This window comes from Podarcis bocagei (genome assembly GCF_964188305.1).
Source record: "Podarcis bocagei genome assembly, chromosome: 15".
Classification (NCBI taxonomy): Eukaryota; Metazoa; Chordata; class Lepidosauria; order Squamata; family Lacertidae; genus Podarcis; species Podarcis bocagei.
In genome coordinates, this window is record NC_138141.1 from 28,479,506 (window position 1) to 28,497,323 (window position 17,818).

Sequence of the window (17,818 nt, forward strand, 5' to 3'; positions counted from 1 at the left end):
TGGTTTAACAATCAATCTCTCTTCTCAGGAAACTCTAGGAAATTTAGCTCTGTGAGAGGGGAATCAGAATCTCCTAGCCATTCTCAGCATGCTTAACAAACTACAATGCCCAAGATTCTTGGGGGGGGGGGGGCGGGGAATCATAGCTGTTGATAATGGTATGGTACTGCTTTAAACATATGGTGGATCAGGCTACCAGTGGCTCCCAACCACAATGGCTTTGTTCTAAAGTGGTATAATAGTCTTGTTTTGTTTTTAATATTTTTTATTTGTTTTTCAAAAAGAAATAACAGAAAAAGATGATATATATACACCCAAAAGCATATCAAATCCAAAAAAATTGAGATTCTATGAATGTCACAACTTCCCTCCATCTCGTCCCTGGGTCCTTCAAATTTTCTTTTCAACTGCATATCAATACTATTCCAGATTTCACAACCCATATTATCTTTAAAGCCTCCTTAAATTACAGTGGTGCCTCGCAAGACGAAATTAATTCGTTCCGCGAGTTTTTTCTTCTTGCGAGTTTTTCGTCTTGCGAAGCACGGTTTCCCATAGGAATGCATTGAAAATCAATCAATGTGTTCCTATGGAGACCGTCCGGGGACAGAGGGGAAGCGCCGCGCGCCTTCCCCTCTGTCCCCGGACCTGTTTAAAGCAAGGGGCGGCGGGGAGAAGATTGCTTCTCCCCGTTGCCTACCCCGCAATCTCCGGGGACAGAGGGGAAGGCGCGCGCGCCTTCCCCTCTGTCCCCGGGCCTGTTTTAAAGCAAAGGAAGGGGCAGTGGGGAGAATCGCTTCTCCCCGTTGCCGCCCCTTGGTTCAAAAGGGGTCCGGGGAGAGAGGGGAAGGTGCGCGCGCCTTCCCCTCTGTCCCCGGAGATTGCGGGGCTGGCAACGGGGAGAAGCGATTTTCTCCCCACCGCCCCTTGCTTCAAAAGAGGTCCGGGGACAGCGGGGAAAACGTGCTGCGCTTCCCCGCTATCCCCGGAGCTTGCGGGGCAAGCTTCGTTTTGCGAAGCAAGCCCATAGGGAAATGCGTCTTGCGAAGTGGCTAAGAAAACGAAAAACTCCTTCGTCTAGCGAGTTTTTCGTCTTCCAAGGCGTTCGTCTTGCGGGGTACCACTGTACAAGTGTTCCTAAAATCCTACTAATGTTTCAACCTGTTTACAATAATTTTGTAAATACATAATAAACATTTCCCATTCTTTTTTGTATTGGTTGTCATCTTGATTTCTGAGCTTCCCAATTAATTTTGCCATTTCAGCATAGTCCATTAACTTGGTTTGCCGTTCTTCTTTTGTCTGGACTGCTTCTTCCTTCCGTTTCGGGACTAACAGCATCAGGGTGGCTGTTGCAACATACATAGACAGCTTCCTTTGATCTTTTGGGATCTCTGTACCTATAATTCCTAACAGAAAACCTTCTGTTTTTTTTAATAAAAGTTACTTTAAGCATTTTTTCCCCATTTCATTATAAATCATTTCCCAGAATGTTTTGACTACCTTACATTTCCACCACATGTGGTAAAAGGTTCCTTCTGTCTTTTTACATTTCCAACATATATTCTATATATTTTTGCTAACTCAACCGGGGTCAAGTGTCACCGGTACATCATTTTCATGTAATTTTCTTTCAGTAAAGTACATGCCGTAAATTTCAAACCTGTCTTCCATAGCCTTTCCCAATCTATCATTTGAATATCTAAAGTGGTATAATAGTGATTTACATCCATGGTGCAGATGTGGCCAGATCTGAGCTTTCTGGACGCATCCCATATCATAAACTCCCATTGCTTTTCTGGTTGTTCTGGCCTTTTGCCCTTCTGGTATCTGTCACAGGAGTCTGAAAGATTTCTGTTTGCCTCGTTGATCATGCCTGGATTTTTGCTTTATTCTCTTTATCACCGGTTCCTTTGTGTGTTGCACAGGCCATGTGGGAAACCGTGGCTTTGAGTCTTATCTGCTCCCTGCATTCACTTGTGCTTGCTGAGATAGTTGCCAGATGGATATGGGATGCCAATGCCAAGATTCCTGCAGGCCACTTCCGGGAGGTGTTGGGCGCTCCCATACGGCAACAGGCGAGAGGAGCCCCTCACGTGTGCACTACAAACATGCAGTGAAAAGCTTTCTCCATAGAGAAATCCATCTCTGGTAAGTGTCTGGACCTGTATATAAGCCAGCCTTCATAGCAAGGTGATATGAGGTCAACGCACTTTTACAGGAATCAGATAGCATTGTATGACCTCCCTATTTCCTTCAGAGGCAGGTAGCTCCAGCTTTTCTACAATCCTTTCCCTCACAATTCTTTTCCTATCAGCCAGGCAACAGGCAAGCATCCAGAACAGGTTCAGAAAAGGTCAACCCAAATGATGAAAGGGATGGAGCAGCTCCCCAGAAGGAAAGGTTGCTGTTTTGGGGACTTGGAGGGGGGGCAAGTAAGAGGTCAACCAGGCCATCTGCTTGGCCGCTGTGAGAACAGGATGCTGGACTAGGTGGGCTACTGGCCTGATCCAGAAGGCTCTTCATATGTTCAGTCCATGCAGACAGTACTCATCAATAGTATGACTGAGTAAAAGGTGGCTTCCTGTGGCTTTTTAAAAAAAAAACTTTTATTGATAAATGCAATACTTACAAGCACAAACCAGAACACTAAACACACTTATTATACATAGATACATTCCTGTGACTTTTTAAGGTTTGTGTCTAGGTTGCAATTAGGCCATCCCAACTGCAGAGCAGAGGGCTTTTGTGTTAACTCAGTAGTGCAAAAGCAAGACTTTGTCCTCCCCTTCTTATCTTTTTCTTCCCTAAACAAATGACAACGTGGGGGACTATTTCAGTGGCATGAGGTGCAGGTGTAAATTTATGAGGTGGAGCAACCAGGTGCTCCCATGACAGGCTCCCTCCGCAGGGAGGCAAGCTGCATCTGGGCCGGGTCTTTGGGGCTGGGAAGCTACCACCACCTCTTTCTTCTCTTTGTGGCCGGCGAAGGGATGCCCACTTCCTTGGGCTGGCTGAGAGGGAGGGAAGCTGAGGCCATTGCCATTGCCCCCCCCCCATGGACAGAGGGAGGAAGAAGAAGGCAGGAAAGCACTGCTGGAGCCACATGCATTGCCAAAGCACCTTGCTGCAAGGACAGGAAGCTGAGGCAACACCACGGCGCTCCTGGCTTGGTGTTTGCCTGTTTTATCTCTGCTCCCAAGTTTGAGCAATTTTGGAAGGAGATGCTCCCTTGATTAGATGCTGGTCCCAGTGAAAGGACTGACTACCGGCCAGCCCCCTTGCCCCGCCCTGGGCACAGGCAACCCACGCTATGCCCCAGAGCTGGCTGCTTGCTGGTTCAGATGCCCATCTACCATCAAAGATTCCAGGTCTCATTTATGCTCCAGGCCTCCCTGGTTCTTTGTAGTCTTCCATCTGGCACCTCTTGGGAGTGCTGAATTCATTTACACTCCCTCTCTTTATCTTCCCCCTCCCAATATCAAACATTTCAAAAATAAATGGCTGAACCAAAATTAAATTACTCTCACGCCGCCTTTACATGCATTTAACAGCCTCGAGGGCTCGGCATCTCTCTGCTGAGGTCAGTGTTAATTACACTAAATGGAAACCCCCGGCAACCACATGGCAATGGGGGCGTCCATCAAAAAACCTACCACAGTCAGCCTTGACCACAACAGCAGGAAGATTTACCTAGCTAAAAGAGTTATAATCTTTCACAGCTGCTTGCTTTTCTCCAGTCCTTTGATTCCCCCAATATGTATAAACTTTGGAAGCATGTAATAATCTCTTATCATGACAACAGTCACTCGTTGATCAAATCCTGGTCAACAAACCAGGTAGTTTAGTAGTAGAGCACGTGTTTTGCATGTAGAAGGTAACCTTTCAACAGTTTGTTTTCAGCCCCAAAGGCACATTCCTCCATTGTCTCCCGAGACAGGCAGATGCCAACAGTAGACCAACAGGATCACAGGATCATAGAACTGTAGAGTTGGAAGGTACCATGAGGATCATCTAGTCTAACCCCCTGCAATGCAGGAATCTTTTCACCCAGAATGGGTCTCGAACCCACAACCCTGAGATTAAGAGTCTCATGCTCTACCAACTGAGCTATCCATAGACCACTTGATTGTAATAAAAACTTCAAAGAGGTTTACATAAAAAAATAAAACAATAAAATTATTGGTAAAAACAGTTAAAACAACTACAGTGGACCCTCTAGTTACGTACCGCTCTGTATATGAAACTTTCAGGTTATGAACGTGTATACTTCTGGGTTTTGCCGCGCGCTCATGCGCAGAAGCACTCAACAGCACCATGCACATGCGCAGAAGCGGCGCCTCTGCCTACAGACTTTTCAGGTTGCGGACGGACCCCCGGAATGAATATAATTCGTATCCGGAGGGTCCACTGTATTTAAAACATGTTGAATACTTAAAATCAGCAATAAACAAAAAAAAAATCAATACAACATCATCAGGCTTAGGAAAAATACATGAACACGATATCATTTAAAACACACACATAAATATTCGCCTTACAGGACAAGGATGGAGCAAAGTCCCCAAGAGTGAGAAAGAAGATGCTAAAGACTGGTCCTCTGAAACAACCTTTGCAGCTTCTAGCATTGTCCAAAAGACCAGGGTCAAATTACTTAAACATTCCAGAGTGACCAGCCAAGAGGGTGGTAATGAATGAGAATAGGAAATGAGAGTTGAGGGGGAGCTGGGGCACTCAGCATCTTGGTGACTCCTATGAACTGGGCCCAGTTTGCTCCCCATTTCAACTTGAAGTGTTTTCTCCTCCTTACAGCTCATCAGGGGTTACATTGGACGGATGGGTGGGATTCAGGCCAGATCATGTTGTGACATTCCCCCTTCAAACACCACCACAATTGCCAACCATTAATAGCTTTCTTGGCTGCTTCAAGACCAAGTCTTGTGCAGGCCAAGAAGAGGTCATCTTTCTTGCCCAACGTCAGGTTTTTCCAGGTCATGAACTAAGCTGCCTTGTACGTAGGGACATCCAACTTACTACTGACTACTATATTGACCAGCAGCATCTCTCCAGGGCTTCAGAAAGGGCGTCTCTCACAGCTCTACCAGGAGATGCAGGAACCTGGGGCCTTCTGTGTGTGAAACAGATGCTCCCCCACTGAGGAAATGCAAAACTCCCCCTGAGGAAAGTAATGGGGCTGATTTTGGAACTCTTTTGGCTTCAGTTATTCCATATTTGGGTCAGTGATTCACTTGTTGCAAAAACTATTGACAACCTGAGACTTTGTGGACAGTCCTTCTCTACCCACCTAGGGAATTTCACCAGGCAAGTGGAAACTCTTTCAACTGCCCTTGAAGTTCCTCACATGCTTCTCTTACAGTGCACTTCCTTAAACTTCCTCCTTCCATGAGGCTCATATTTTAGTGGTGAATTGTCCTTATTCATACTCTGTTTTACTGAATGAGCATTTGTTCTGGTTTTAAATTGCTTCAGTTTCTTGCATTTTATCTTGTCAAGTCACTTTAATACTTTTTCTTTCATAAATGGTAAATGTAATCAGTATTAAGACTTTTTTAAAAAAAATCCAGTACATATACGAGTGCAATCTAAATTTTCACATTTTGCTTTGAAATTCGTGTTAAGCGAACTTTCAGTGACAATTCTTTGATCCTTACAGGGAGGTTTCCTGTCATGGATGAGAACACAACTGGAAGGTATGAGGCACTGCAAGGGGATACATCTGAATATATTCTGTAGCATGGGGTTACTTGGGCCAATGTTTTATTTTTTGGTGTGTGAAATTTAGAATAAGTGCGCAGAAATTCTCTGCATCTGGTTGTGCCATGTGGAAATCATGGCAAGGGGGAGATCAGCCTGGCTTCATCCACTGACCAGTGAAGGAGTAGCTGCTCCTCTGCTTGCTTTCCTCTTCCCTCCTCAGTCCTCTTTTCCTTTTGTGTCATGTCTAATCAATTGCAAGCCTGCATGTCAACAAGAAATGACTAAATTTGCACTTCTTGAAGCAATGAGAGAACTAAAAAAAAAGCTGCCCTTTGAAATTTTTATTTTTAAAAAAATGCAATGCAGTTCTGCAACCAGTATGCACCAAAATAAATATATTAGGGGAAAGTGTACATAGAAATGCATATATCAGTGAAAATAATATACAAAGGGGAAAACCCTTGCAAAAATGTGTTTATTATTCAAAATTGCATTAAAAATGTGCTGATTTGATGAAATCAGTTCTAAAATGCTGGTGAGTTTTCATGGGGATTTTAAAACCGATGGAAAATTGCTGCAGAACAGTGGAGAACTGAATTTAATATTTTTTTTTTTAAAAAAAGGAAGAGAAAAGTGAAATTTACAGATCATCGCTCCCTAGTCTATCGACAGCCCATTTGACTTTCACGGCATCCATTCCCATTTTTTGAGATGCCTGAAGGCCTAATGTGCAAAGTAATCAAATTATGGTGCTGTAGGTATATAATAATAACAATAATAGTAATAGTAATTTATACCCTGCCCATCTGGCTGGGTTTCCCCAGCCACTCTGGGCAGCTCCCAACCAAATATTAAAAACACAGTACAGCATTAAACATTAAAAACTTCCCTAAACAGGAACATCATATTTTTTATTTTAAAAATTGTTTAAATAGAAAGGTTTATAGCTGCCAGCAGTGGCTTCTCCCTGCTGTGTTTTGCCTCCAGTTTGCTGAACTATTCAAGTGAAATAAAACAGCAGAATAAGAAAGCTGGCCAGACAAATATGGCCACCCGAGCTTGGCCTGGGTAACAGCAGCACAAACCTTTGGGGTTACTCTGACCTTGGAGTGGAAGAGCAGTAGAGGAGGTTCTGCTTTTTATGATAAACAGATTGCATTTGCAAAATTCGCTCCACCCAGAGGAATTGCAGCAACAAGTTTGACTCTGGGAGAGAGAGGGGGGCGAGATAAGGCTTTCTGAAGATATGCACGCTGTCAGAGCTGCTTGAAGATCCTAGCTCACAGAGGATCACGCTAGCCAGCGATCATTAAGTAAAAGTCTTTATTGAATTACAGTTTCCATTCTCACGCTGCTGCGCGCAAACTCTACGTCTAGTAGCTAGATCGGCGAAGCTCCGTCTGAGTCTCCGCCCCGTGAGCACCAACTTAATATCCTAGCCTTGCTCCACCTTTTCCGCCTGACTGTCCTCCTCTGGGTCCCTCTACCCCCCGGGGCCTCCTCCTTCCGGGATTCTTCTGACGCTGACCCGGACCCTCCTGCCTCCTTGCGCCGGGCTTTAGGACCTGGTTCCCTTTCGGGGCTGCTTACTGCGCCGCCTTCCTCTGCATTTGAACTTGGCGCGCGCGCCCAACCTTCCACCTTCCTCTTAACCGTTTCTTCGCTCCCCGATGGAGGTGTGGCCACTCCTGACTCATGCCCTCCCTCCTGTGGTGAGCTGCCAGCGCTTCCCCCCTGGCTCCCTTCCTCTTCCCTGCTTCCTGGCGGTGACGCTGGTCCCGATTTCCAGCTGCTCCCCCCTGAGTCCCTTCTGGCTCTATCTTCCTGGGGTGCCCCCCTTGCCCTGGCCACTGGTGCTCCTTTCTGTGAATCCTCTGATTCACTGGAAAGACTAGGAGATCTCGGGTCGTCGTCATCACTCATCTTTTCTTCTGCCTCCTCCCCTTCGCTCTCTGTTTCCTCCCTTGCCCGTGCCTCTGCTCCTAAACCCCTGACATCCATCCCCCCCTCGAAGCCCCCCATTCCCCCCTCCCCTCCTTCCGGTGCTGGAGCTGGGGGCTGCTGTTGCAAAGGGACGAACGTCGGATATCGGTCGCTTCCCGTGGCGGGCCTCCATCTGAAGTCTTCCGGTTCTTCCTCCCTGCTCTCGTCGACGACGGTCACCTCCGCTTCCATCTCTGTGCCGCCGTGCTCGAAACCAGGGTCGTCCCCGAAAATGTCCATGTCCGTCTCTCCCTCACTTCCTCCTGGCGGCGTTGCTCGTCCTGAGCATTCCAGCCACTTTCTGCGGAACTGCTCCTCTGGCCTATCGTCCCACCAATACGAGGGTTCTGAGGCGGATCCCGAGGGTGACCCCTCCGGGGAACGGACGTCTCGTGTCGGTTCCTCGTCCGAGTCGAACCCCCGGAACGTGCTGGCCGAAAGCGTGGGCGTGAAAAGCCAGTCGTCGAAAAAGTCTGCTGGCATAGGTCTATGTGGGAAGAGGGCATGAAACTCGTCTTTGAGCAGAGGTTCGTCTAAGGCGTAGCCCGGCACCCAGCTGTTCGCACTGGCCGGGGTGCCCTCCTTGGCGAGAAAGTATTCTACCCCCTCTTCCCCCCATCTGGAGTCCAAAATCTCCGTGACTTCGTTGATGCGCTCCTTCTGTGCCACTCCCGCGTGCCCTGTTCTGTCTCTGGCCGGACTCGGCGCCGTTCCGGGTTCCTGGAACCTGTGCGGTGCCTTGTAGGGAGTGAGCACCGATCTGTGGAATACCGGATGCATTCTGGAACCCTCCGGAAGTGCCAGTCTGAAAGCTACCGGGTTGACCTGCTCTTCGACTTGGTAGGGCCCCAGTTGCTTATGCCCTAGTTTCTTCTTGGCCAACGACCTGGCCGGCACTGCGTGGGCTGCTAACCAAACCCAGTCTCCCACGTGGAGCTCTTCTCCAACCCTTCTGTGCTTGTCTGCTTGTACCTTGTATGCGTGCTTGACCAGCTCCAGGTGGCGCCTCAGCTGATCGTGGACTTCCTGCAGCTCCGACGCGAACGCATCTGCTGTCTGCGGCTCCCCCTCCCCCATTCTTTCCAGTCCCGGGAAGGTTCTGGGGTGCCTCCCGTTGTTGGCGAAGAACGGCGTGACCCCCGTGGACACGTGCTTCGTGTTGTTGTAGGCGAACTCGGCAAGCGGCAGGTAATCCACCCACGTCGCAGGCTGTTGATTTGCATAACATCTCAGGTACTGCTGCATGATGGCATTGACCCGCTCCGCTTGCCCGTTGGTCTGCGGGTGTCTCGCCGACGCCAGGTTGATCTTGACGTTCAGGAAGCCCATCAGCTTCTGCCAGAAATTCGAGATGAACTGCCGCCCCCGGTCGGACAGAATAGACCGTGGCAGACCGTGAACCTTGAACACGTGGTCTATGAACAGTTTGGCGGTTTGCTCCGCCGTGGCCACCTTAGCACACGGAATGAAATGGGCCATCTTGGAAAACAGGTCCACCACCACCAGCACTGCCGTCTTGCCCCTTGAGCTGGGCAGATCCGTGACAAAGTCCAGGGCCACCCTTTCCCAAGGTTCGACCGGAGTTTGCAGCGGTTCCAACAGTCCGGCCGGCGGTTTGTGCACTGGTTTGGCCCTCTGGCAGGTGTCACACCTCGCCACGTAGTCTGCGACCTCCCCTCTCATTCCAGGCCACCAGAAATCCCTGGCTACTAATTCCACCGTCTTCTCCTTGCCAAAGTGCCCGGCCGTGGGCGCGTCGTGCAGCTGCTGCAGCACCTTGGCTCGAAGTTCGTCTCCCGGCACGTAGATGGCCCCTTTACGGATGAGCAATCCATCTCTTAGCTGGAAACCGTCGGCCGCTGCCTTGCCCCTTTGCACCTCTGCCATCTTTGCTCGTGCGAAGGAGTCCCCCTGCAACGCTCGTCGCACCGCCTCTAGGTCCACGGTCGCCGCGGCGCACGCCCACACTGTCGGTGCGAAGATGTGCATGGCGGCCGCTGGTGTTGCGTCCTCCAGATACTGTGGCTTACGGGAGAGAGCGTCTGCCATGATGTTGGTGTCCCCCGGGACATACTCTATTCGGAAGTCGAAGTTCGCAAAGAACTCAGCCCAACGTATCTGCCTCTGATTCAGGAACTGTGCCGTGCGCCAGTGCTCTAGATTCTTGTGGTCCGTGCAAACCTGCACCGTGTGCTTGGCGCCGATCAGAAAGTGCCTCCACGCCTTGAACGCTGCGTGAATGGCCAGCAACTCCCTGTCCCATATGGTGTAGTTCTGCTCGGACTTGCTGAGCTTCCTGGAGTAAAACGCTCCCGGTCGCCACACCCCCTGCGGGTCTTTCTGCAGCAGGACCGCCCCCACGGCTCTGTCCGAAGCGTCTGTCTCCACCCTCATCGGCTTGCTGGGGTTGACATGAAGCAGCTGCTCTTCCGACGCGAAGAGACGCTTGAGTGCCTGAAAGGACTGCTCCGCCTGCTCTGTCCAAATGAACTTCTTTTTCTTGGAGCTAAGCGTGTCAGTGATGGCCGCCGTCTGCATCGCGAAGCCCTTGATAAACTTGCGATAGAAGTTCGCAAAGCCGACAAACCGTTGGACCTCCTTCCGGTTGCGCGGGCTCTTCCAATCCAACACCGCTCGAACCTTGGCGCTGTCCATGGCGAGCCCCTTGTCAGACAGCTTGTAGCCCAGAAAATCCACCTCCGTCACGTCAAATTGGCACTTCTCCAGCTTGGCGTAGAGCCTATGTTGCTTTAGCCTGCTCAGCACTTCCTTGACGTGCTTGTCATGCTCCTGCTGCGACTCCGAAAAGATCAGGATGTCATCTAAGAAACAGACGCACGTCTTGTAGAGAAGTCCCGCCAACACGTGATGCATAAATGCTTGAAAAACGTGGGAGCCATTTTGCAATCCAAAAGGCATAACTCTATATTCGTAGGTCCCCAGTGGCGTGAACATGGCTGTCTTCCACTCATCACCCTCCCGCATGCGAATGAGGTTGTACGCCCCCCGCAGGTCCAACTTGGTGAACACTCTGCCCTTCCGTACCTTCGCGAGGAGGTCGTCAATTCGGGGCATGGGGAAGTCCGATGGCCTAGTCACACTGTTCAAAATCCTGTAATCCACTACGAGTCTCTTTTGGGGCGTGTCCCGCTTCTTAACAAAGAATACGGGACTGCCCCCCACTGCCTTGGACTCCCGGATGAAGCCGCGCTGCAAATTATGATCAATGAACTCCTTGAGTTCTTGCAGTTCGTCCTCTGACATGGAATACAGTTTCCCTTTAGGCAGCGCCGCCCCCGGCAGCAGGTCAATTTTGCAGTCATATGGTCTGTGAGGGGGTAGCCTGTCTGCCTCCTTCTCGCAGAAAACTTCCAAAAATTCAGCGTACTTGTGGGGAATCGCTTGCAGCGTGCCTAGCAGCAGCTGTGACTCCTCTTCCTCTCCTTCCTGCCTGGGCACGATGCAGTGTTCAGCACAAAAGGAAGAGCCGAAGGTCAGCTGCCTCTGGTACCAAGCCATCGTTGGGCTGTGCTTGTCCAGCCAACTCATGCCCAATACAACGGGCGTGTCAGATAGTTGAGTGACGTTGAAGCTGATGATTTCTCTGTGATTCCCAAGTCGCATCACCATTGGTGGCGTCTGCTTCACCACTTGCCCCCCGAGCAGCTCCCTGCCATCCACCGTGACAACCTGCAGGGGCAGTGTGGCTGGCAGCAACTGCACAGCGTGCCTGTCGACAAAGTCCTGCCCTATAAAGTCCGCATTGCTGCCTGAGTCGATGGTGATTGGCACGTCTATGGTGATTCCATTGGGCAGCTGGAGAGATGCTGTGAGCCGCACTACTGGTTTGGGCGGGAGGGGGTTCACGGGCTGCAAAATTTCTGGGGACTGCGTCACTAACACGTCTGGCTGGGCCCCAGTGCCTCTTCCTCCAGCCAGACTGCGTCGTTTCCCTGCTGTGGTCCTCCTTGCTGCGTTGCTGCAGTCACCATTGCTGAGGCTGCAGTGAGCTTGTGGGGCCTCTGGGGACACTCTTTTGCCATATGCCCTGGTTCCTCACAGACGTAACACTTCCTGTTCCCTCTAGGAGGCTTCGCTTTCACTGCTGCCGGTGCTAGGGCTCTGGTTGCTGACTGAGCCCTTGCACCTCCAACCTCCATAGGTTCGGCTCCTCCTCCTGGCGGAGGCGTGGATTGCGCCCGCGCTGCTTCTCTGGGAAGGAAGGAGGGGCCCCCGGCTGGTTCGCGCCCTCCACGCCCTTCGTCCCTGCTCCACGGACGTCCTTCCAGCCTCACCCCCACTGCCAGTGCCCTCTGAACGACCTCCTGGGTGGTTCGGGGTCTCTCCCCCCTCGCGATCTCATCTTTAATCGAGTTGTGCAGCCCCTCCCAAAAGAGGTCTCTTACAGGAGCCGAATCTCTGTCCCATTCCAGGGCACTGACCAAGGCGAAAAAGCGGGCATGATACTGCCTGACGCTGGCCCTCCCTTGTCTCAGCCCATGCACCTCCTTCCGTGCAAGATCCACGTCAATACTTGATAAAAAGCACCCATCCATCGCTTTAATAAAGGCATCCGCATTCTGGAGCGCCGGATCCTTATCTCTCCATAAATTGCGTAGCCATGCTTTCGCATCCCCATGCAGATGGGACATGATGAACCCCACTCTCTCTTGTTCATCTCTAAAGTCTTTATGCAGCAGTTGCAGTGCGCACAGTACGTCGGCTCTAAAGTTGGGATACTGTTGCAGGTTCCCATCGAAGTGAGAGACTAGCCCGCCTGCCCGTCTCGCCAACCCAATTCCCTCCTGCCGGGGTGTCTGCTTTGTCAGCACGTCTAACCTGACCTGGAGATCCCTGCAGGCGGCAGCTGCCTCCTCCTCTCTCTTCCTGGATGCGAGAACCTCGGCGTTCAGTTGTGCCACTGCTTTTCTGAGGTCCTCTATCTGCTGCTCAGCCGTCATGTCGTCTGCCGTTCGTGAGCTCGCTAGTAGGCACCTGTTTCTCTCCCCTCCTCGAGGCTGTAGATGCCCACAATGATGAGACGGAGCTTACTGTCAGAGCTGCTTGAAGATCCTAGCTCACAGAGGATCACGCTAGCCAGCGATCATTAAGTAAAAGTCTTTATTGAATTACAGTTTCCATTCTCACGCTGCTGCGCGCAAACTCTACGTCTAGTAGCTAGATCGGCGAAGCTCCGTCTGAGTCTCCGCCCCGTGAGCACCAACTTAATATCCTAGCCTTGCTCCACCTTTTCCGCCTGACTGTCCTCCTCTGGGTCCCTCTACCCCCCGGGGCCTCCTCCTTCCGGGATTCTTCTGACGCTGACCCGGACCCTCCTGCCTCCTTGCGCCGGGCTTTAGGACCTGGTTCCCTTTCGGGGCTGCTTACTGCGCCGCCTTCCTCTGCATTTGAACTTGGCGCGCGCGCCCAACCTTCCACCTTCCTCTTAACCGTTTCTTCGCTCCCCGATGGAGGTGTGGCCACTCCTGACTCATGCCCTCCCTCCTGTGGTGAGCTGCCAGCGCTTCCCCCCTGGCTCCCTTCCTCTTCCCTGCTTCCTGGCGGTGACGCTGGTCCCGATTTCCAGCTGCTCCCCCCTGAGTCCCTTCTGGCTCTATCTTCCTGGGGTGCCCCCCTTGCCCTGGCCACTGGTGCTCCTTTCTGTGAATCCTCTGATTCACTGGAAAGACTAGGAGATCTCGGGTCGTCGTCATCACTCATCTTTTCTTCTGCCTCCTCCCCTTCGCTCTCTGTTTCCTCCCTTGCCCGTGCCTCTGCTCCTAAACCCCTGACACACGCACATAGAGAATTTTAGGAAGGGGCAGAGAAGTGAGAACCATGGCCGGCCCAAGGCATTTTGATGCCTAAGGCAGAATATTCCCCCTGGCAACCCTTTCTAGTGGGAGCTGGACGTCCCCCCAGACCAAATGGAGCGCAAATGATGTGACAAAGCACACTATTCAAAGTAACTTGTTGTGCGGCCTTTCTGTTCGTTAACCACCACCCCCAAGCTTGTTTAAACATCTTGATTCATTATGTTTAGCAAGAATGGTTGCAGCAGCATCTATGGAAGATCTTAAAAGGAGTATTAGGTAAAGATAAAGGGACCCCTGACCATTAGGTCCAGTCGTGGCCGACTCTGGGGTTGCGGCGCTCATCTCACTTTATTGTCCGAGGGAGCCGGCGTACAGCTTCTGGGTCATGTGGCCAGCATGACTAAGCTGCTTTTGGCAAACCAGAGCAGCGCACGGAAACACCGTTTACCTTCCTGCCAGAGTGGTTCCTATTTATCTACTTATATTTTGAGGTGCTTTCGAACTGCTAGGTTGGCAGGAGCAGGGACCGAGCAATGGGAGCTCACCCCGTTGTGTGGATTCGAACCGCCGACCTTCTGATCAGCAAGTCCTAGGCTCTGTGGTTTAACCCACAGCGCCACCTGCGTCATAAACTAGAAGCCAGTTGAAGATCAACCTCTATGCATGTTCCAAGACAAAGTGATCAGACTGAGGGTGGAAGGAAGCTCCCCTCCTGACCCCATCATCAACACCACCTTTGTCACTTGTCATTCCCTCTGTTCATTCCTTATCCCAAGGCCCCTTTCCCCATCTCTCCTAACTAAGGCTGTGAGACCACTCCCATGGCTCACTGAAGTCTCAAGGTTTCCTTGCCCCTCCCCTAGTTGGTAGAGGGAGTGTTTGAATCTGAAGGGGGGGAGATAACTTTACAATTATTGGTGGTGGTGAGGATGATGATGCCTGCAGCTTGCAAATTATTGCAAAGCCACTCTGAGGTTCCTGATGGTGATTAATGCTTAATGTGTTGTGATTAATGACATCAATGGGACCTACGCCTGTGAAATCACCAAAGGCCACTTGTAGGTCTCAGGTTTAGGTTCTGAAATCTTTGGGATGCTCCTGACCTGGGAATCCTATACCTGACCTCAGACCCCATCATCCTACGCCCTCTCCAATCCTGCAAACAGCCCCCCCCCCGCAATGTTCCATGAAAATATACTTTCTCTTGCACCTCTCTCATTGCTCTCTCAGATACGTATACTGTTTGAGCCTCAATAAATAGAATAAAATACAAAACTCCAGCCTGTAATAACAGCCAAATTCTGCTGCTAGAGACCTCTGCTTCATATTGCCTCTTGTTAGGGCCGGCCCCTGTAGAAGAAAGCTCAAAAGGCACAATGCAGAAGCAGTGGCACAGTCTCCTGCTGATACATGATCACGGCCAAGTTGGCAATCAGCGAAACAGGGGAAATTCTCAGTCAGAGGAAATGGCAGTTTGGGGACCACATCACCTGCTTCATCCATTGACAACAATGCCTACTGAAAATAGCCACTCTCACTTGAGTCATTCATAATCCCCATTGTTTCACAGGAACACTGAGCACACCGGCTTCCCAAAACCATGGGCAGCTGAGTCACATGTGCCACACACAGGCAATCCGTTCTCCTTGCTCTTGCTGGTAAATTTCCTCATTGGCACCATCCTTTTCCTTGACCCCCCCAACCTCTGTGGAGATTCAGGCTTCCTGTACATGATTGTTTATTATCCTTGCAGCCCACCCTTCCTCTAAGGAGTTCTGCCTGGCACAAAACAATTTCTCCCTTTCCATTTCTAGATTGTTCGCCAGTTTGCTTTGCCCAGTGTCTTCCAAGACCATCCCTCTGGTTTAACTAGGAGAATTTTTCCAAATTCCAAATTCACTTTGAAAGTGGAGTGTTTCACTCCTGCAAGTTCATTTGCAACTTCGCTTTTCCCTGCAATGAAACACTACAAAAGGAGGTATCTTTGGTGACTTTACAGAAGAGTGCACCAAGATTCTTTCAGTGCAATGTTTTCTCTAATTGCAAATGCTCACCGCTCCCCTCCCTATGTGTTGGTAAAACACCACACAAAAGGCATCTTATTTAGGATGCCATTGCAAGGAAGCCTTGTTCAAACTGTCTTCAAGGGCACCCCTTACAAAGCACATTACAGTAATGAAACCTGTAATCAAGGCACATATCACTTGCAATCATCAGTACAATCGCACCAGATGTTGCCTAGCAACCACTGAGATTGACATGATCCTTGCGAGTAACTCAAGCGCTGATTGGCTGTGTGGTTCTGAGGGACTTCCCCCCCGCATGTTTAGTTGTTTAATATCTTCTTGCAATGAATGAGGCATGAATCCTGTAAGAATGACAAAACCTCTTAATTATATATATATATATATATATATATATATATATATATATATAGCCTTAGCCATGTGGCCATAGCATGATATACATTAAAATAACAACATAAAATGGGGGTGGGGAGGTAAAGGTAGATATCGTCCTGGGCGATTACTTAGAGAAAGAAAAAAAAAACTGCTGAGGCTGGAGGAGGACCGTTAAAGGGTCCTTCAGCTCCTCAGATTTGTCCTAACTCGATTGTCCTTGTACAATAAGGCTACTTGGAATTTCATTCGATTGTGCGGCGTGTCGACTGCAGCTGTGGTGTTAAGGAAGAAGTTAGTGCCGCTTTCCTCTTCATCACACTAAGCAGGAAGTTAGCTGTCATCTCGGTAATCCAACAATCAGAATCCTTCAAAAAGAGGGACACTATCCAAGGCTGGATTGGTAGATGGAATTTATTCACGAGAGGAGTTTTTCTCCTCGCATTATGTCCTCATTTTGTTCAGCCTATCCAGTATTATCCTTTCCTCTCTGGACTCCACCTGCATTGTTTAAGTGAATACAAATGATCCTATAGGCTTGTGAAAGAGTAAGCTCATTGTTATTTGGAGGGAACCTCACAGAAAAAAAGTGGGAAATTACCCATTGATATTCTCATGACACGAAGAAGTGCAGAAACCACCAGAGATTGGCTGAGCTGCTCTGATGTCATGGAACAGAAGGCAACAGTGCCTCTTGTGTCATTGGCTGAGCTACATACGTCCCTTTGTGGGCTGGACGCAGGTGACGCTGTGGGTTAAACCACAGAGCCTAGGGCTTGCTGATCAGAAGGTCGGCGGTTTGAATCCCCACGACGGGGTGAGCTCCCGTTGTTTGGTCCCAGCTCCTGCCAACCTAGCAGTTCAAAAGCACGTCAAAGTGCAAGTAGATAAATAGGTACTGCTCCGGCAGGAAGGTAAACGGCATTTCTGTGCGCTGCTCTGGTTCACTAGAAGCAGCTTAGCCATGCTGGCCACATGACCAGGGAGCTATACACCGGCTCCCTTGGCCAATAAAGTGAGATGAGCGCCGCAACCCTAGAGTCGGTCATGACTGGACCTAATGGTCAGGGGTCCCTTTACCTAAGCTTAGGAAAGATGGGGCAAACAAAGTCCAAGCACAAGAAGGCAGACAGAAAAAGAGATTAACAGTAATCCTTCAAGTGAGTTGATTGGTTTGGCTATGTGTTAGTTAATGGGTTAATTGGTGAGTTATGAGGTGAAGGGGAGGGTCAGATGCCTTGTCAATCAAAGAATGCCTTGTCGAAAGGAATTGCTGAATTAACTAACTGAATTGGAATACAAAAAAGGGAGGTGTGAGGAGGTCAGGGAAGCAAGGAAATGAATGTAAGGTGGAAAGATTGATGTATTTTTTTAAGTGTTTTTTATCTGTTTTTTGTATTTTGTATTTTTCTTTTATTCTTATTTCTGTCTTTTTTTCTTTTTTCTTTTTTATCTATGTAATATTTTTTTCTTTGAAACCTTAATAAATATCATTTAAAAAAACACAAACAAACTGAGAAACTTAAGAAATTAATAGTGGGGATTTGAAAAGCGAAAACTCCAGGGGGAAAAGCTGGAAAGAAGGGTCTGGGAAAAGAAGGAATACAGAGAGGAGAGTTGTGCATGGCCAGGACAGCTGCTGAAGAACTGAGGAATGTTCAGGTTCCATACTGACTAGGGGTGGTAGCCAACTATCACACCACATCAGCACAAGGATTTCTGGTCATGCAACAGGACCTCCCCCCTGCGCACTCCCCACACCCTCCCCACATCTGCTCCAGAGGATTGGGGGAACCCCAGAACTGATAAAGGGGACATATAGGGGAGGAGAGGGGGAGGCAGTCCCATTGTGCAAGCAGAAAGCCATGTACTGGTGGAAGTCTAGTGCTCCTTCAGAGACAA